The sequence below is a fragment of the Oratosquilla oratoria genome, chromosome 8 (assembly GCF_046742065.1).
Source record: "Oratosquilla oratoria isolate Oo_2021 chromosome 8, ASM4674206v1, whole genome shotgun sequence".
Lineage (NCBI taxonomy): Eukaryota > Metazoa > Arthropoda > Malacostraca > Stomatopoda > Squillidae > Oratosquilla > Oratosquilla oratoria.
The window spans coordinates 32,612,138-32,634,637 of NC_134784.1; positions in this window are offsets into that span (position 1 = coordinate 32,612,138).

Below are 22,500 nucleotides of genomic sequence, written 5' to 3' on the forward strand. Positions count from 1 at the left end.
TGATGATGATTACGATGATGATGATGATGATGATGATGATGGTGATGATGATGATGATGATGATGATAGTGGTGGTGGTGTTGATGATGATGGTGGTGATGATGATGATGATGATGATGATGATGATGATGATGATGATGATGATGATGATGATGATGATGATGATGATGATGATGATGATGATGATGATGATGATGATGATGAGGGGGAGGAGGGAGAGGAGAAAAAACATCAGAAAGATGAGGAAAGACAAGAGAAGATGTTGAACAGAAAATGAGAACGAGAATATGTTGGAGACACCTGGACCCATTGAATACATTACTAAGAATAAAAAAAAAGAGGAAGGGAAGTGGTAGACAAAGAGAAAATGATGAAGAGGAGAAGGGGGAGGAGGGAGGGGAGGGAGAAAGGAGAGAAAGAAAATAAAGAAGAGAAGGGTGAGAAAACTAAGAAAGAGTAGAGGAAGGATGATGATGAAGAAGAGTAGGATTAGTGGGTAAACAAGGAATGAGAAGAAGATATGTATTAGCTTGATGATGAGAGAAATCGATACTATGAATGAAGATTATGAAGAAGAAAATAAAGGAGGAAAAAATGAAGAATTTAAAGGAGGAAAGGGGAGGGCGAGGATATGGTACTCGAGGAGAAAGATAAGGAGGAGGAAAAGGAGGAGGAAAAGGAAGAGGAAAAGAAGAGGAGAAAGAGGAGAAGGAGGATGAGGATGAAAGAGAAGGTGAGAGCAGTGGATGGATAGGAGAAGGAAGAAAAAGAGGAAAAAGAGGAGGATGAGAAAAAGTAGGAGGAGGGAGAGTAGGCAGAAGAGAGGAAGGAGGATAAGGAGAGAGGGAAAGGGAAGAGTAGGGGAAGAAGAGGAGAAGGAAGAAGAAAATGAGTAAAAAGAGAAGAGGGGAAGGAGGATATGGAGATGGAGAAAGAGGAGAGTAGGAGAAGAAGAGGAGAAAGAAGAAAATGAAAAAAAAAGTGAAGGAGGAGGAGGAGGAGGAGTAGGAGGAGGAGGAGGAGGAGGAGGACAGAAAAGGGGGAAATGTTTTCGTAAGGACATGGTGGACGAAATCAATGGAACTTGGGAGTCCTGGAAGAGAACCTTCCTGGAAGATGAAGCCAGACATGTAAAGCAAAACGGCAGCCAAATACATAAGAATGGAGAAGACTCCAAGAGACCATAAAGCCTACACTAGGCAGTTCCATCTCCATTACCACCTGTCATCCGAATCCATAAAGTTATCTCATCTTCTCTCAAAACAAGCGGTTCTTTCAGACCTCACTACGTGGTTACTTCATGGTACATGGTACTTCATGGTACTTCATGGTACTTCACTAAGAAAGGAGGAGACTGGAGGAGACCATAGGGCCTACACTAGGCCTTGTCATGGTAACGCGGCCGGGGATGTAAATTAAATTGACTGAAGGGCGAGGAAAGGCGAGGTTAGAAGACAAAAAATCGGAAAGGAAAATCGGGAAACGATGACACGATGGCGCTAATGATATCGGTGGACGAGAGGAAGATGAAATAGAAAGCTGACTGACAGATATCGGAATGAGATAGTTGACTGACAAAGGTGAGAAGAATCGGGGAGAAGAAATAAGACAAAGGAATGAATGAGTCATAGTATAGAGAAAATAATAGTTTGTAGAAATAATCGAAATCTGAAAGTGCTGCATGGGTGATGGTGGTGGTGGTGGTGGTGGTGATGATGATGATGATGATGATGATGATGATGATGATGATAAAGGTGATTATGATAATGATGATGAAGGTGATGATGATGATGATGATGATGATGATGATGATGATGATGATGATGATGATAATGAAGGTGATAGTGATAATGATGATGATGATGATGATGATGATGATGATGATGATGATGATGATGATGATGATGATGATGATGATGATGATGATGATGAAGGTGATGATGATAATGATGATGATAATGAAGGTAATATTGATAATGATGATGATGATGATGATGATGATGATGATGATGATGATGATGATGATGGTGGTGGTGGTGATAATGAAGGTGATGCTGATGATGGTGATGTTGATAATGATGGTATGGGAACGCGTGTTGCGCTAAAACATCTACCCACCAAGGCCGCTAAAGGCGAAGCCGAGCACCCCGGCGAAGCCAAGACGGGTATAGCTCGGAGCTCGTTAAAAAAAAATATTTCGTTGAAATAAAGAAAATAAAGAAAGTAGGAAAAGAAAAGAAAAGCCTCTTGCGGGAATACGAATTTGGGACCTGCGGAAGTATTTGATTTTTTTTTTTTTTTTTTTTTTTTTTTTTTTTTTTGTTGTTTTTTTTTTTTTTTTTTTTTTTTTTTTTTTTTTTTTTTTAATGTAGGACGATTTCCCTTTACCTAACACCGGACAATTATATTCGATTTGAGGAAAAGCTGGTTCAAAAGAGGGTTTCAGCAGTGCTACTGCCATCACCTGCATGTACAATGATGTGTTTAATTCAACATGCAAACACACAATATTGCCAAGGCACACCAGTCTTAAAAGTTAACAAAGGATGATTAATCGCAGCAAAATTTAATATATATATTTTTTTTTGTAATGTAGAACCTATACGTAGCAAAAAGTTCATTCTATGAAAGTTATGAAACTCTTGTGACAATTAGTTTACCCGCCCGGTGAGGGGAGGGAGAGAGAGAGAGAGAGAGAGAGAGAGAGAGAGAGAGAGAGAGAGAGAGAGAGAGAGAGAGAGAGAGAGAGAGAGAGAGAGAGAGAGAGAAAATCCACGTGAAAATTAATCTCTCCCAGGCGTTGTTTACAGTGAATGATACAGCCAACGTATACACAATAAGCTTCATTAACACCTTAGTAACTACAAGAAACCCGCTTCCCGTCCCCCCCCCCTTCCGTTTCCCCTCCTTCGATTCCCAGGCCCCACTTGTATTGACATGAAAATCGTGTCGGTATGTGAGCTCTCGGTCCCCTGGCTATACAAAGGTATTTGGAGCCTGGAAGTCACCGCCTGAGGCTTCTGGATAGATTTATGTGTGTATCCCAACATTCGCAACGCCTCTGGGACAACGGGAGACACGACTTAACAGTCGAGTCCATTGTGACCCATTGTCGGAGTACACACGCGTGTCGGGTCATCTCTCATCCAACTCCCCAACTCCCAGACTCTCTAACCAGTTGCTTTTGTGTGTATTCACTTGGTCTTTGGATCACGTGTTGGACTCGTGATCGACAGCTATTTCCCTCCTGGAAGAGAGCTCAGAGCTCGTAGGTCCGATCTATGGGTAATGCTATGACCTTACACAAACACACACACCCAACTCCCCGCCCACGAGAGTCAGAGTAACGACCCGAAGCGCAGCTGTACCGAAATAATTTCGGCCCTGGGCAGGATTCGAACCAAACACTACGGGCACCACCATGCTAGTAGTTCATCGCTCTACCAACTGCGCCACCGTGTGTGTGTGTGTGTGTGTGTGTGTGTGTGTGTGTGTGTGTGTGTGTGTGTGTGTGTGTGTGTGTGTGTGTGTGTGTGTGTGTGTGTGTTACGTAACATTTCAGGCGACTCTGTGTCCACGTCATGCCACTCTTGCCGTAACGGTACCTGGAGGTCACCCGAGGTCACCTCAGGTCAGAGGTGAGCAGTCATTACTCAGAGTGGCTGCTCTTCCTAACTTCTGCCGTAGCAAGGATTCGAACACACGCCTGGAACCCCCCTTCTCCCCCCCACACACATGAGAGAAGGTTTCCTCAATTCTGATTGGCTAGCTGGCGGGCGAGGTTACACGGCATCAATCAGTGATGGGCAGTGGGCGGAGCTTCGATGTAAACAGCTTTGCGCGTCGTTGGTCTTCAATGGAACAGGGGCAGACTCTTAGGGGGAAAGTCTTTCACGTTAGTCTCGGTCTTTAGGCTTGTGCTCTTTGGAGGTCTTTGCCTCCTCATGTCCATAGGTACGAGGTTGGAAGCATATAACGTGATTCTTGAATTCATCCCAGAGATGAAATGTTCAAAGTGCTTTAAGTTTTTTTTTCGGATTAATGTAGTTCTAATTTACCTACAAGGAATTCAATCCTATGTATCACGATTGGTGTTGGTGTGAGTATCCGCACTTACGGAAAACTTCAAAGACTGAAATGAATCCAATAATGAACATGAGGGGATCCAATCTCAAGTCTCCAAAAAATAAAGGAGGTTGCAAGAGACCATAAGGTCTACACTAGGTAGTTCCATATCCCTTACCACCTGTCATCCCCGTCCATGAAGTTATCTCGAAACAACCAATTGTTTCAGCATTTACTAAGTGGTTACTAAGTTTATTCCATTCATTAACCACTCTGTAGGTAAAGCAATCCTTGCCTATTTCCTTTTTGATCCTAAAATCTGATTTTTTTTTTATAATTAAATTTTCAAAGCGTCACTCGAGTGCAACAATGAACGAGTGTTTGGGCTTTAACCATACAGATGTATAGAAAGAGTGGCTTCAAATGCCCTCATAGCGGGCTACCACTATGCTGACCCGATTTCTCAAGCGGAAATATGCTGGACAGCGGCTGAAATTATGCTAGATTGGTCAAATTCTGCCAAATATTTTGTTCCTCTTAATAAGTTCGCTTTGGTACATTGTTTGATTAATACAGGATGGTTTCACGGGAAAATATGCTAAATTTAGCATGAAGATGTTAAATTTAGAATAAATATACTAAATTCAGCAAACATATGCTAATTTACGCACATGCTAAATTTAGTCAAGTGTGCTAAATTTTGCACAAATATGGTACATTTGGCTACTTTGGCTACCACAGCGATAGCTGGACCCTTCCCCCCCCCCCGCCCCAACTCCACTGCTGTGGCCACAGACCAGACGACAGCAAATATTCGAACATCACATACTGAGCGGTTACAAAGCCACGGTCGCATTTGAAAGGAAGCGAATATTCGCCCCTGTGCTTGCCTATATGCACGCTTGTATACTAACACGTGTTATGGAATAGAGAGAAAGAGAGGGAAGGGAGAGAGAGAGAGAGAGAGAGTGTGAAGCTAAGGTGAATGGGATAGCGAGCGTAAGAGAGAGAAAGGGAAGAGAGATGGTGAAGGTGAGGTGAATGAGAGAAAGAGCGTAAGATAGAGAGGGGGGAGAGAGAGGGTGAAGGTAAGGTGAATGGGAGAGCGAGCGTAAGAGAGAGAGATAGAGGGAAAGAAAGAGAGAGAGGGGGGTGAAGGTAAGGTGAATGGGAAAGCAAGCGTAAGAGAGATAGGGAGAGAGGAGAGAGAGGGTGAAGGTGAGGTGAAAGAGAGAACAGGCATAAGAGAGAGAGGGGGAGGGAGAGAGAGAGAGAGGGTGCAGGTAAGGTGAATGGGAGAGCGAGCGTAAGAGAGAGAGAGAGAGAGAGGGTTGGTTGTTTATTCATGAACAGAGACGTAGCTTCACACCAATATCCTCAAAACCATCAATATAAGATGAGGATGTACTGTGTCTTGCTACATTGCTTCTGACCCGGGGCAGTGGGCGGGATACAGGTATGACCCGTCATCCACGAGGAGCTAAGATGAGAGAGGGGGGGAAAGGGGTGGTGGATAGGGGTGGAGTGGGTGGGAGTAGGTACGTGACCTTGACTTGGCTACCTCCCTTATAAGGGGGAAAAAGCTCTTGGTATATAGATCGATAGAGAGATCAAGATAAGAATAACCCATAACTTACCTTAGTGTTATCTGTTGGAACTTGTCCACCTAAATGTAAACCTAAGCTATGTTGTCACAAAGGATCGTATATTTTTTCGGTAATTTCAAGAATGCGTTGTAATGATGAACAGGAAAGTAGGATTAGTGTCTTAATAATAGAAAATAATTTTGTGTCAACAGATGTGGTGAATAATATTTGGGGGATAAATTCTCTGGACACAAACACACACACACACACACAGACGTACACATACGCACACACACACACACTGCAGAATATCGGACATTTTCTCGACAGTTTAAAGAATACATTTTAATAATAAGGAATAGGAAAAGTAGGATTAGTGTTTTAATATTACAAAATAAAATTGTCAAGAACCGAGTGCGAGAGAGACTTGAGAGTTCAAGTGAGTCCTGACCTTAAATCCAGGAAACAGTGCATTAGCGCTAGGAATAAAACTAACAGAACAATAGGTTTCATTGCTAGGACGGTAACGAATAGAAGTGCAGAGGTAATTATCAAACTCTATCTAGCGATAGTTAGACCCATCTTTGACTATGCAGTACAGTTTTGGTGTCCGTCCTACAGAATGGACATCAATTCATTAGAATCAGTACAGAGAAGAATGACCAAAATGATACATGGACTCAGAAATTTACCTTACGAAGAGAAGCTTAAGCACCTTAACTTACACTCTACGGAAAGACGCAGAGTGCAGGGTGATCTAATAGAGGTGTTCAAGTGGATCAAAGGCTTTAACAAGGGTGATGCAAACAAGGTCATCATATTAAAACAACAGGACAGGACTCGCAGTAATGGATTTAAACTGGACAAATTTAGATTTAAGAAGGAAATAGGCAAGAATTGGTTTACTAATAGGGTGGTCAACGAATGGAAAAGACTTAGTAACCATGTAGTGAGCGCTGAAACTATCAGTTGTTTTAAGAAACGGTTAGACAACTTTATGGATGGGGATGACAGGTGGTGATGGACATGGAGCTGCCTAGTGTACGCCTTATGGTCTCTTGCAGTCTCCTTCATTCTTATGTTCTTAAGAAGTGTTTGGTGGATAAAGTGTCCGGACACACATACACACACACACACACACACACACACACACACACACAAACACACACACACACACACATACACACACACAAACACACACTCTCACTACAGAATGTCGTATATTTTCTCGGTAATCTAAAAAAATGCGTTTCAATAATAATGAATAGGAAGAGAGTAGAGTTTGTGTCTTAATATTAGAAAATTAAATTGTGTCAACAACTGTGGAGAAGTGTTAAGGGATAAACTGTCCGCACATACACCCATTATAGAAATCTTATTTCAATTTTACTTTTATTTTTCTCGGTAATTTAAGGTATGTGTTTTAATAATAGTAAGTAGGTTTAATGTCTTAATATTAGAAAATTAAATTGTGTCAACGACTATGGAGAAGTGTTAGGGGATAAACTGTCCGCACATACACCCATTATAGAAATCTTATTTCAATTTTATCTTTATTTTTCTCGGTAATTTAAAGAATGCGTTTTAATAATAATAAGTAGGTTTAACGTCTTAATATCAGAAAATAATATTTGTCAACAACTGTGTGTTAGGCGGATAAACTATCCGGACTTACACCCACTATAGAAATCTTATTTCAATTTTACTTTTATATTTTTCTCTGTAATTTAAAGAATACGTTTTAATAACAATAGTAACAACAGATAGGGAAGTAGGTTTAGTGTCTTAACATAAAAAAAAAAAATCAACAACTGAGGGAAGTGTTAGGGAGACAAATTGTTCGCATATACACCCACTACAGAAATCTTACTTTTATTTTATTTCTATGTTATTCTCGTTAATTTCAAGAATACGCTTAAATAATAATATAGAGAAAAGTAGGTTTAATGTCTCAATATAGGAAAATAGAATTTGATAAACAACTGTGGAGAAGTGTTAGGGAGATAAGCTGTCCGCACTTACACTCGCTATAGAAATATTATTCTTATTTCATTATTACAATTTTCTGGTTGATTTAAATAATGCGTTTTAGTTATAATTATAATAATTAGGAAAGTTGGTGTAATGTCGTAATATAAAAAAAATATGTCAACAGCTGTGGAGAAGTGTTAAGGGAATAAACTGTCCAGACTTACACCCACTATCTTATTTCTATTTTATTTCTATATTATTTTTGGTAATTTAAACAATACTTTTTAATAATAATAGATAGGAATATAGGTTTAATGTATCAATATCAGAAAATAAAATTTGTCAACAACTGTGGAGAAGTGATAAGGGGATAAACTGTCCGCACATACACATACGATATATTTTTTCTCGGTAATTCAAGGAATGCATTTCAATAATAAACAGAAGAAAAGGAGATTTAACGTCTTAATATAAGAAAATAAAATGTCGGCAACTGTGGAGAAGTGGTAGGGGATAAACTGTTCGCACCTACACATACTAAATATTTTTTCTCGGTAATTCAAGGAATGCATTTAAATAATAAACAGAAGAAAAGGAAGTTTAACGTCTTAATATAAGAAAATAAAGTGTCGACAATTGTGGAGAAGTGTTAGTGGGGTAAACTGTCCGCACTTACACATACTATGTATTTTTCTAGGTAATTCAAGGATTGCGTTTTAATGATAAACAGAAGAAAAGGAGGTTTAACCTCTTAATATAAGAAAATAAAATGTCGACAACTGTGGAGAAGTGTTAGGGGGTTAAACTGTCCGCATATACACATACTATATATATTTTTCTCGGTAATTCAGGGAATGCGTTTCAATAATAAACAGAAGAAAAGGAAGTTTAACGTCTTAATATAAGAAAATAAAGTGTCGACAATTGTGGAGAAGTGTTAGTGGGGTAAACTGTCCGCACTTACACATACTATGTATTTTTCTAGGTAATTCAAGGATTGCGTTTTAATAATAAACAGAAGAAAAGGAGGTTTAACCTCTTAATATAAGAAAATAAAATGTCGACAACTGTGGAGAAGTGTTAGGGGGGTAAACTGTCCGCATATACACATACTATATATATTTTTCTCGGTAATTCAGGGAATGCGTTTTAATAATAAACAAGAAAAGGAAGTTTAACGTCTTAATATAAGAAAATAAAATGTCGGCAACTGTGGAGAAGTGTTAGGGGGGATAAACTGTCCGCACTTACAAATACTATATATATTTTCTAGGTAATTCAAGGAATGCATTTTAATAATAAACAGAAGAAAAGGAGGTTTAACGTCTTAATATAAGGAAATAAAATGTCGACAACTGTGGAGAAGTGGTAGGGGACAAACTGTTCGCACTTACACATACTAAATATTTTTTCTCGGTAATTCAAGGAATGCATTTCAATAATAAACAGAGGAAAAGGAAGTTTAACGTCTTAATATAAGAAAATAAAATATCGGCAACTGTGTAGAAGTGTTAGGGGGATAAACTGTCCGCATATGCACACACTATATATATTTTTCTCGGTAATTCAGGGAATGCATTTTAATAATAAACAAAAGAAAAGGAGGTTTAACGTCTTAACATAAGAAAATAAAATGTCGACAACTGTGGAGAAGTGTTAGGGGGGGGGGTAAACTGTCCGCACTTACACACACTATATATATTTTTTCTCGGTAATTCAGGGAATGCATTTTAATAATAAACAGAAGAAAAGGAGGTTTAACGTCTTAATATAAGAAAATATAATGTCGGCAACTGTGTAGAAGTGTTAGGGGGGTAAGCTGTCCGCACTATGCGCCCACGACACACGGAGTTCCCGCGCCAACTCCGGCTGTACCATTTATTAGTTGGACTTTGTGAGCTTCATTTTGCAGTTTGTCATGCATAATGATGTCATTCGTTGAAAATGTATTGACTGTTCTGCTGAAAGAGGAATTTACATAAGTGTGCTGTAATTGTGCAAACTTCTATTAGAACCTGCTTATAAGGCTCAAATTGCTATAACATAGGCTGCGCATCGTGAGTTGAAAGTCCTGACTCAAAAAAGATATATATATATATATATATATATATATATATATAAATGTGTGTGTGTGTGTGTGTGTGTGTGTGTGTGTGTGTGTGTGTGTGTGTGTGTGTGTGTGTGTGTGTGTCTAAGTTGTAGTTTAAATTCATATACATATTTATTCCTGTTCAATTCTTACACAACGAAATATAATTTAATTTAAATGTACTCGTACTACAATTAAAGTTCTACAAGAACAACCAAAGCACAAGGCTTCAACCGTGGCGGTACGACTATAAGGTAAGTCAACGGAGGCGTTTACACATAATCGCGCATTTTTTCCTTGACTACGCGAAACCGCCGGGGTTTCCGCGCGTATGAAACCGTCAGTGTGAACAGGGCTTAAAAGTGTGGCTATAATCGAACAGCTTAGTAGACGTCTACGAGAGTCCGGGAGGATTATATTAATGACGAAGCTGGACAGAATGAACACCGCGACACAAGATCATTTGAGGCATTTGCTCTAATTCGTTCATCTTCCTCGCATATTTAGCTTCTTTCCGCTTTCACGATGAACACCTTTCCCAAGCCCGACTCTTTTATGACATCCATTTGCATGCATTTTCAATAGCTACTTTCTCTTCTATTTTCTCATTTGAATTTCCAACACCCCTTCGCTTATCGTGCATAATTTGTCACCAGAAAAACACACCTAAAAGAGTGTTGACTAGAAATACCGGCTGCTTACGAACATAGGAATGTTTAAATACGTTGACAGAGAAAATTATAAAAAGGCTCAATGAAAACCTGATTCAACCCAGATTAGAATATCCAGCACTAGTTTGCTCCCGGATCATAAATGAAAGATATATATATATATATATAAGAACGAGAGAATTAAAAAACAGCAACCAGAATAGTCTCCAGAATAAATTGCATTCTCATTCGAACAAGGAAGAGAAAGAAGCGAATTAATTGAGATGGTCAGATGAATAAAAGAAACAAAGAATACATGGTCTCTTGGATTGCAGTGGGAGAGCGGCTTGACGTCATGAAACAATAAAGACTATGCGCCTGAAGAGTGTGTGTGTGTGTGTGTGTGTGTGTGTGTGTGTGTGTGTGTGTGTGTGTGTGCGTAAATTTACCTAACTGTATTTACCTACATTATACATGGATGGGGTGGTGCGAGAGGTGAATGCTAGGGTAGTGAGTCAGGGATTGGAGATGGTTAAAGAAAATGGAGAAAAGTGGGAGGTGAGCCAGCTGTTGTTTGCGGACGACACTGCGCTTGTGGCAGGGTCAGAGGAGGGATTGAGGAAGCTGGTGGCAGAGTTTGGGAGAGTATGTGATAGAAGAAAGCTAAAGATAAATGTGGGTAAAAGTAAGGTGATGAGATGTACAAGGGGTGAAAGTGGCAGTAGACTGGAAGTGAACATTAAGGGAGAGCGACTGGAGGAAGTGGATAGTTTTAGATACTTGGGTGCAAGTGTAGCAGGAAAAGGTGGAGTGAAGGTGGAGGTAGAATGTAGATTGAGAGAAGCGAGTAAATGCCTTGGTGGTTTAAAGAGTGTAATGAGAAATAGACATTTGGGAATGGATGCGAAGAGGAGACTGTATGAAGGAGTGATTGTGCCAACAGCACTGTATGGGGCAGAAACGTGGAACATAAGAGAAGAAGAGAGAAGGAGTTTGAATGTGTTTGAGATGAGGTGTCTGAGAAGTATGGTGGGGGTTACTAGGCTAGATAGAGTGAGAAATGAGGAGGTGAGGAGGAGAACAGGGGTGAAAAAGGATTTGGGAGAGAGGGTTGATGAAAGAATATTAGGATGGTTTGGACACATGGAAAGAATGAGTGAAGAAAGACTAGTAAAGGAGGTATGGAAGGCAGATGTGGAGGGAGTGAACATGAGGGGACGTCCTAGGATGAGGTGGATGGATGGGGTGAAGGGGGCTTTGGGGAAGAGGGGAATGTCTGTTGAGGAAGGAAGGGAGAGGACGGAAGACAGAGGTGAGTGGAGAATGGTTGTATATGGATGATGTTGTGACTGCATGAGGAGGAATGGGCGGGGGGGGTGGGGGGTGGGGTAGTATGTGTGAGTAAATTTTGACGCAGCCCGAAGGGATTTCTCCCCGTCCTCTCCTTATATGCAAAGGGGGACGGAGAGGGGGGGTCGCCGATTAAATGAAGCGGCCTTGCTGTGGATGTACTGTGTCTTGCGACACTGCTTCTGACCCAGGGCGGTGGGCAGGGTTCAGGGATGACCCGTCATCCAGGAGGTGCTCAGATGAGAGGAAGGGTGGGAGGGGTGTGGAGTGTATTTAGGGATGAAATGGGTGGGAGTGTTTTTATGCCTTTCCCTTTGTGGCTACCTCCCTTGGAAGGGGGAAAAAGCCTTGGTATATGTATGTATGTATGATGTATTTACCTAAGTGCAATTCAAAGGGAAGGAGTAACGCTTGCTGGCTCCCGTCTACTCTTCAATTTACTATACCTACCCTCATATTCATATATGTGTTTATGTACTTATACATGCATGTAAGTATGTGTGTGTGTGTGTGTGTGTGTGTGATGACTCTATCTCCCATTTCATAATACTATGACTTTTCCTATGACCAAGATTTCACATTTCCTTGCATTGATTTTCAAAATTTAATCCTAGCTCCTTTCATAACCCTTCTGTACATCTCGATATAGTAATCTATAATTTCATTAACTTGTCAAGTCTCCAATATTTTCATGATCTTGGTATTATCATCAAATACATTTGCGGATCTGGTCTATTCATTAATGTAAATCCATAACATAACAGGTGCCAGAAAGGAGCCTTGTGGTACCTCACTATTCACTTTTTTTCAAATTCGATACAGTAAAAAAACTTTTATCCGACCGTCGAACATCCATTTTTTTTTTTCAATTTCCTGAGTCGGATAAAATGTTGAATGTGTCCAAACATCCTACCGTCGAGTGGTTGTTTAGTTGTTGGTATTGCCGCTACCGACTCACGACGCTTAGGTTGGCGGATATTTTCGCTGGCATTTCAGTGTTTGTTTACATTTGGCCTTTGATACTTCTTTCTCCTCTACTCTACTTCGTTGTTTATTGTGCTTTATTACAACGTAAGTAAATAAAAAAAATCCTCAAACCAGTGAATTGGTTTTCCTTTAATCTCTTAGTGTACGTCCAACCATCTGACCTTTCCATACATCCGACCAAGGGTAGGTCCCACAAAGGTCGGATACAAGGAATTTTACTGTATTTGGTTCTTCACGTTTGTACACATGTGCATTTGAAGAAATCGGACCTTGTCAAAATCCACAATCCCAGATTATATGAATGCTGCTTACCTTTACAAGATAATACATGGGGCGGCTGATCATAACAACCTTACCCTAACTTAATCTATCCTTGAATAACCTAACTCCACCTAACCTAACTTTAATTAGGTGATCGTCAAAATTGGGGGCGATTTATATTTACAAGCTCATTTCTGGGGTTGTTTTACAAGATAATATGCGTGGTAGTTCACCTTTAGATGTGTACTCTGGAGTCGCTAATCTTTACTACGTTCAGGAAATCCTTCAACCATTCCAGTATGCTCCCTTTAAGTCCTCAAACGTTCTCCTTTTTCTATATTGATCTAGTGCGCGGCATCTTGTCAAAAACCTTTTCCAGGCCCAGATATCCATACACACACATACATGTACACACACAATTTTATATATATACATACATATACATACAAACACACACACACCTACACATATACACACTCACGCACGCACTTACACATATTCAAACACACGAACACACACACACAAAAAACAGTTGATCATATCAAGATCGCAAGAATGGAGTGCAATTCAGCTAACCAAACAAATATAAACAAACTTTGAAGAGGCATTCACTGGATCTCAGAACTACAATGAGTTTCAATGACAAATCATGGCGACAGGAGACCTTTCGTTGCATAACAAAGTTGAATAAATATTGAACTCAATTATTCCAACTCGAATTTGGAGAAGACGAAGATGAATGAATTCTCAGTGCATCGAATATTCTTTGCAAGGTCTCTTTGTGACAGATTCTTGGATGAAACATATATAAATGAACTTTGAGAGAATATTTGTTCCTTCTTCATCACAATTTGTAGGATTAGAAATGAAGAGCACGACACCAAATTGTTTCTTTGTGTGTGTGTATGTGTATGTGTATGTGTGTGTGTGTGTGTGTGTGTGTGTGTGTGTATGTGTGTGATTAACCATGGCCTTGTATCACGTGCCAGACTTGTGATCAACAGCTACAGCCCTTCCATAGGAGAGCCTCAGACATTGTGCATATGCGTGTTTACACCCAATTATTCTGAAGAAAAAAATCCGCACATCAAAGCACAAAAGTTTAGAGAAACAGCAGAATGGACGACAAACGAGCGGGCACTGTGGTACCCGGGACAAATGGCCAACTAATTCCAGAGCCAATTAAGGAATCACCTGGATGATCAAGTGTCATTAGAGGAATGACCTCGGGGGTAGCGTCCAGGCTCGTCATGACGCGTCGAATGAGTGTAGAAGATTGGTATTTTCGTGGAAGCATTTGCATTAATGCACGGTGGGAACTCACAAAAGACATAGTTAGGCATGACCGATATACAAAATTGACTGTTATTATTGACATTTTCAGAAGTAACAAATGGTACGATGTATGTGAGGAGGGAAGTCGCCAAATACATAGTTAGGCACGGTTGATATACACAAATGTTTATTATTGTTGACATGTTAAGGAGTAACAAATGATACGGTCTAACCGCTGCCTTGTTATGGCAATTCAATAGTTAGGTATAAAGAACGTAAAAGAAATCACGAATGATACAATGTAACCTTTGCTTTGCAAAAGCAAATCAACAGTTAGATATAAAAAATTATTGTTATTATCCACAGATAGAAAGTAATGAGACAACACTTTTGCCTTGTCAAGGTAATTCAATAGTTCCATCTATATACCAAGAGTTCCCCCCCCCCTTTTTCCTCTCCTTTCCTGGCATAACAGTGTGGTGAACAGAGTCCCCCACATAGGCTTCTACGCGATATTTTGGCTTATAGTATCGCCGCTGCAAAAAATGGGATGGACAAGGAATGTATATGTTGTGTAGAAATAGCTGGCCTTCGGCATTTCTTTCCTCATGAAAGCACAACCTAGGCCCTGCCGAGCCATGTTTCGGTCAGGATGGGTCGTTTGCTACTATAGCGTACGCAAGGTGTGTATATAAGGATGCCAGGTTGTGGTGTCCAGCACAGTTCTATTCTGTACTCGTCACAAGCGGTGCGCGACTCAGGTCACCCCGCGGTCACTTTTGTGGTTAGGGCAGGGCTCCGAGCCCTGCCCGCCAACCCGGCGTAGGTCGACACTCGCGCTAACCAGAATAAAGCCACCAAACTCACTCTCGAGTCTCCTTCACTCCCTCGGCACCAAAGCACAAGTAACATTCTCGTAATGTTACAACAGTATCACCTATACACAGTCCCTCTCCACTCATTCCTACCTCCTGCCTTCTCCCTTTCTTGCTCAACAGACATTCCCCTCTTTAACAAGAAAATGTTGTTTAATCGACAGATAGAGAAGTTTCAATTGATACTATGCGACATTTGCCTTGTTATGACAACTCAATAGTTAGGTATAAAGAACTGTTTATTATCATTATTGACGAACATGGAGTCACAAATGATACGATGAGATCTCTACCTTGTTAAAGCAATTTAATATTCTGTTACACTAGTTTAATTCTTATAACAACTCTTGTGGTCATGAATAATTCTTTTTCAGACAAACTTGCAATTTTATCTTCGCTATTATATCAGTTTAGTCTACTCATTCTCTCAGTATAAAGAAATGTTTACACATATGATACAATGTGACCTCTGCTTTGTTAAGGTAATTCAATATTCTGTTGCACTAAAATATATCTTATAACAACTCATACGTGCCCAGGCGCAATTCTTTTCTAACAATTTTTTTAAAGTCAACTGTTATATCAGAGTATACCTCACGGATTCTCTTACTAATTTGAACTTGTCTGGAGTTATATATTTCTACTTAACATAAGAACATAAGATTGAAGGAGACTGCAAGAGACCATAAGGCCTACACTAGGCAGCTCTATATCCATCATCACCTGTCATCTCCATCCATAAAGTTGTCTAACCGTTTCTTAAAACAACCGATAGTTTCAGCGTTCATTACATGGTTACAAAGTCTATTCCATTCGTTGACCACCCTATTAGTAAACAAATTCTTGCCTATTTCCTTTTTAAATCTAAATTTGTCAAATTTAAATCCATTACTGCGAGTCATGCGCTGTTGTTTTAATATGATGACCTTGTTTGCATCACCCTTTTAAAGCCTTTTTTTTATCATGTGTTCACCTTGAGGTTTTCCAATTGCTATTGGAGAAAAGCTCAAGATTTATCCGATAAAGACACTTCAGGTCCGTTTTCTTTTATCTCCTAAAGAAAACGGAACAACAATGAGCACCTTGTACTTGTCCTTCTCACCTACAAAATCACAATCTTCGTCCGTGGGGACTTTCTTACTGAGCAAAACCAATCTCTCTCTCTCTCTCTCTCTCTCTTCCCCTCCTTCCCTCCCTCCCTTTCTTCCTCTATTTCTCTTTCTCTCCCTGTCTCCATCTCTTTCTTTCTCTACTCTCTCACTCTGTCTCTCTCTACTCTATCTTTATGTTTCTCTGTATTTATCTCTCTTCCTCTCTCTCTCTGTTTCATCCCTCTCTATCTCAATATTCATCTACACCTTCCTTTCTGCTTGTCTGTCTGTTTTTTGCTTGACCATCCGTTCGTCTGTCTGCCTATCTGCCTTTATTTCTGTCATTGTGTCTGTATATCTGCCTGCCTGCCGTCCGACCGTCTGTCTGTGTGTGTCTGTCTGTTTGTTAACCCGATACTTCCAGCCCATCTTCCGGTTTCTTGTATTCTTTTTTGGGATTCCTTATCTCCCAAAAAATTTTTTTTTAGAAGGTTTCCACTCCTCCAAGTGCCCCCCCACCTTTTTTTTTAATATTCTTCTTCTTGGACAAGCAATAACTTCCGCTGTGTATCGAGGCAAATGCGAAAAGAGTGAGTCACATAAAGACCCACATACGATATGAGTACGTACGCATGCGCATGTCAGTACATGAGGCCTTCATGCCCATGAGGTCCTCTCAATAGCTGAATAAAATCCTCCGTTGTCTTTGAAGTCAACGCATCGAAAGGGCGGACTCTTCAACAATGCTTCGGTTTAACATCACGAATCCCCCCCCCCTATCAGAAGCCTAGGACGGTGCTCCTTACAGAGGACTTTGTAACGCGGAACTGAACCATGCCCTTGGTCCAACTCGCTGGCGGCAGGGTTCGAACTGCCGTCACTTCAACCACCGCCGCAAGTTGCGACGCTCTAAACCGTTCGGCCAGCGAGCAGCCTTCGTTTAACTGAGTAAAATGTAGGACCTTAATCTCCGTTCACCTTTAGGTTAAGCCTCTCATCTTGATTTTGAGCTCTGAATAATGATAATTTTTCTTTTTTCTTTATTCATCTTCTTATTCATTTATTAATAAATTAATCTATTCATTCTTGAAACTGTCTCTTCTCATTAGAAGATTTGAGGAGTGATTCTATTTCTTTATCTATTTATTCATATATCAACAAATTCATTTATTCATTCTGGAGACTGTCTCTTCTCATTAAAATGTTTGAAGAGTGATTTTCTTTCTTTATCTATTTATTCATTTACCTACAAATTCATTTATTCATTCTGGGGACTGTCTCTTTTCAATAAAATGTTTGAGGAGTGATTCTATTTCTTTATCTATATATTCATTTATAAACAAATTCATTTATTCATTCTAGAGACTGTCTTTTCTCATTAAAATGTTTGAAGAGTGATTCTATTTCTTTATATATTTATTCATTTATCAACAAATTCATTTATTCATTCTGGAGACTGTCTTTTCTCATTAAAATGTTTGAGGAGTGATTTTCTTTCTTCATCTATTTATTCACTTATCAACAAATTCATTTATTCATTCCGGGGATTGTCTCTTCTCATTAAAATGTTTGAGGAGTGATTTTCTTTCTTTATATATTTATTCATTTATCAACAAATTCATTTATCCATTCTGGAGACTGTCCCTTCTCATTAAAATGTTTGAGGAGTGATTTTCTTTCTTTATTTATTTATTCGTTTATCAATATATTTATTTATTAGTTTTCCATCCTGGGGTTTGCTTCTTCGCATTAAAATGTTTGAGGAATGATTTTCTTTCTTTAATTCGTTTATCAAAATATTTATTTGTTTGTTATCCATTCTGGGGTTTGTCTCTTCTCATTAAAAAAGTCTGTGATTATCGGTCGTACACTGAGGTCGTTCCGACGCCCTCATGGCCTCTCCGCTCTTTAATTGCCCTCGGGGTCGTCTGCCCACGGCCGAAGAGTTCTTTCTTGCTCTCTTCTGCTCTCTTCGCCGCCATGCGGGAGACTCCGTCATTAAACTAGAGGCCCATCAACCTAGATAATGCCACCATCCTCATCTCCACCACCACCACAATCACCACCACTTTCTTCGCCACCACTACCACAGTTACTGGTATCACCACCACCATCAACACCATCACCACCGCCGCCACCATCTTCATTCCCACCACCACCGGCACAATCACCACCACTATCACCACCACTTTCATCGCCACCACTACCACAGTCACTAGTATCACCACCACCATCAACACCATCACCACCGCCGTCACCACAACTACCACCACCAAAACCTCCACACACACTCCCACCTCTACCACATGTATCACCAATACCACATCCATCACCACCCCTACCTCAGCCACTAGTATCACTATCACCATCACCACACGTAATAACCACCACTTCCACATTATCACAACCTCTACCACAGCCAGACGAGACCCAACCACCACAACCACACTCGGCCACGTTTCCAGCCTAACACGATTCCTCCCCAGTGCGATAGTTTCTTTCGCTTTCTTTAAGATAAATCAAGCTGACGCGGTTACTCCAGAAGGCAATGGGATACGGCCGCCCTTGCCCCTGGTAATAATTAGTCATTAGGTAAGAACAATCGGTGATTATAAAGGCAATTACCAGAGAACGACGGAGACGAAAAGACTAACAACACCGGCGGGTCTGAGCTATTTACCACCCGGCAGCTGACCTAATCACCCCGACCTCCTCACTAACAAGCGCCGCCTCCTCCTCCTCCTCTTCCTCCTCCTCCTCCTATTGACCATCCCCTTCTTCTTCCTCCTCTTCCTGCCCTTTACCCTCTTCCTCCCCCCTCCTCCTCCTCCCCTTCCTGCCCTTTCACCGCCTCTTCCTACTCCTCCTTCTTCCCCTCCTCCTCTTCTTGCCCTTTCCCCTCCTCCTCCTCCTCCCCTTCCTGCCTTTTTACCACCTCGTTCTCCTGCCCCTCCTCCTCCTCTTCTTAACCTCTTCACTCTTTCTCCTCCTCCTCCTCTTTATGCTCTTTTTCCTCCCTTTCCTTCTCGTCCTCCTCTTTCTCGTCTTCTTCCTCCTCCTCCTCCTCTTCGTGCCCTTCTTCCTCCCATTCCTTCTCCTCCTCCTCCTCCACTTTATGCCCTTCTTCTTCCTCCTTTTCCTGCTCGTCCCCCTCTTTCTCGTCTTCTTCCTTCTCCTCTCCTTTTTCTTACTCCCCCTTCATCTTCCTTTCCCTCCTCCCCCTCATCCCTTTCCTCCCACACCGTGATCTCCCTCCTCTTCCGCTGTCTCCTCTCCTCTCCTCTCCTTCTTCCTAGTACCCCGTTCATCCTCCTTTCCCTCCTCCCCCTCATCCCTTTCCTCCCACACCGTGATCTCCCTCCTCTTCCGCTGTCTCCTCTCCTCTCCTCTCCTTCTTCCTAGTACCCCGTTCATCCTCCCTTCCCTCCTCCCCCTTCTCCCCCAACCCCCATCATCCGCGATCTTCCTCCTCTTCCGTCGTCTCCTCTCCCCTCCTCTCCTTCTTCCTTGTACCCCCTTCATCCTCCCTTCCCTCTTTCCCCAACTCGCTTCCCCCCCACACACACACACACCGCGATCTTCCTCCTCTTCCGTCGTCTCCTCCCCTATTTATCCCGATGGCCTCCTTGGGAGTCGTTCCCTGACGCTGCGGAAACGATAAAAACCCCGGACCAGAGTCTGAGGGGGCAGAACGGAACGGCGTCGGAGAACGAATGGAACATGGTGCGGAGGTGCGCAGGATAGGCGGCCGGGAGTATACTGGGTTTCAGGAAAAAAAAAAAAAGGGAAGTTCGGTTAAAGTTTCGTAGATTTATAATGGACATACGAACAGCGACGGTCCTGTTGGTCCTTGCATGGCTGTCCCAGTACTGAACCTATTATCAATAGTATCATTACTATCACCATCACAACCATTACCGTCATTACCACCACCACTATCATTACTGTCACAATTATCATTATTATTTTTTTATTTATCTATTTTTAGAAGGATTAGTTTGGATATATCTATAGCGACTTGACTTAGGACAGCGTTGCTTGTTATAGCTAAGGTCAGGCGATTCCAAGCAGTTTTGGAGTCAGACGCACAATACCGAGGGACGATATCGATCGTGCATCTGAACTGTATAACATCGCCTTTTCCTTCGTCAGAAAGAAATCAATAAAGTGCGTTACTGCTTTGATAAAGTTAATCTTTTCCGACCCTAAGGGCTATTCTCCTGGAGTAGTCAGGTCTAGGTAGTGTAGCACTCTCCTGACTTTGGTTAAGAACTGGTTACTAGAAGATTAAGATAAAAGTGAAGCATTGACATGTATTCAGCACTTCCTAGCTCACCCTAGAATTGATTTCAGCAGCCCCATGTTAAGGAACCTAGAGATTGGAGTTGCCGAATGGACGGGAGTTGTGAGGCAAAAGGGGAAATGAGTGGAAGTTACACAAGCCTGGGAGATGTTCTGAATAAAGTTATATATAACTAAGCAATATATATGTATGTATGTATATATGTATGTATATATATATATATATATATATTATAAATACACACACACGTTATAAATATATATATATATATATATATATATATACGTATATATATATATATATATATATATATATATATTACATTGGTCAGTTTTCTATTTCTATTTTCAATACTTTATAGCTGTGTTGTTCAATTGAGAGTTCTTGTAGTAGACTACCAAAAGATGTGTGTGTGTGTGTGTGTGTGTGTGTGTATGGACAGTATGTGTGTGTCAAAATGATGAGAACAGAAAGGCACAGACGTCAGATGCGACGCAATAAATAAATAAATAAAAGTCGATGGCTAGGGCATGTCAAGATGTGAATACATTTTGCAGTGGAATTCAGCAGCTACCAAAAAACAATTATTTCTTAAACGAGTTGAATCACTTCTGTGACGATATGTCAAGTCAAGGAATATAAGGGCATTGAAATGTCACGTCAAGGTCAGGTCAAGGAATATGAGGGCTGGCATTGAAATGTTAGGTCAAGGTCAGGTCAACGAATATGAGGGCTGGCACTGAAATGTCAGGTCAAGGAATATGAGGGCTGGCATTGAAATATTAGGTCAAGGTCAGGTCAAGGAATATGAGGGCTGGCATTGAAATGTTAGGTCAAGGTCAGGTCAACGAATATGAGGGCTGGCATTGAAATGTTAGGTCAAGGTCAAGTCAAATGTCTGGTCAAGGAATATGAGGGCTGCCACTGAAATGTCAGCTCAAGGTCAAGTTAAGGAATATGAGGGCTGGCATTGAAAAGTCAGGTCAAGGTCGAGTCAAATGTCTGGTCAAAGAATATGAGGGCTGGCACTGAGATGACAGGTCAAGGTCAGGTTAAGGAATGTGGAGAATGATACTGAAATTTAAGATTTATCTCAAAGTTGCGTTAAGGAAGCTTCGAATAGTGACACTGTGAGAAGACTTTAATATTTCTAATCTATTGAGTTGTAAAGAAAAAAACAAGAAGAAAAAAGAAAAAGAAAAAACGTTTTCACAAAAATCCTAGGAGGGAAGGAAGGGAAAGGAAAAGGTGATAAAAGTGTGGAGGACATTTGAGGAATATTTAAAAATGAGGGAAGTGTGAGGGAAAGAGAGAAAAAGAGAATAAAAGGAGAGAGAACGACAAAGAAAAAATGTGTACGAAAAGGGGGAGGGAAGGGGGAGGGCGAGCACCAACTCTTGTGGATTTGAACTAAAAAAAAAAAAAAAAAAAAAAAAAAAAAAAAAAAAAAAAAAAAAAAAAATTGCTTACAGCATTTTAGATTTTCCCATGAACATTTCAACAATGTGCCCAATATTCGCATTGTCTTAGCTTCTCTTAATTCGTCATTCAGTTCCTCGATATATGAAGCACAATTATTTTGACTTTAGATTTCGAAAAAAAAACAAACAAGATTGCAACCGAAGTCGTTTCTACCCAAACGAACTCACAACAGCTAAGGGAGATCGGCCCAGTGTGAAGCTAGGCTGTATCACCGATTAATCGGAGGTTGGAGGAAAAATAGCCCAGTGTGATAACCTCCAAAAGGACGAGACTTCCTAAGCAACGGTGCATGCTAGGCAGTATCGCCGATGAATCGGACGTTGGAGGAAAAATAGCCCAGTGTGATAACCATCTAAAGGAGATTGAACGCGCAGTATCACCGATGAACTGGAGGTTGGAGGAAAAATAGCCCAGTGTGATAACCTCCAAAAGGACGAGACTTCCTAAGCAACGGTGCATGCTGGGCAGTATCGCCGATGAATCGGACGTTGGAGGAAAAATAGCCCAGTGTGATA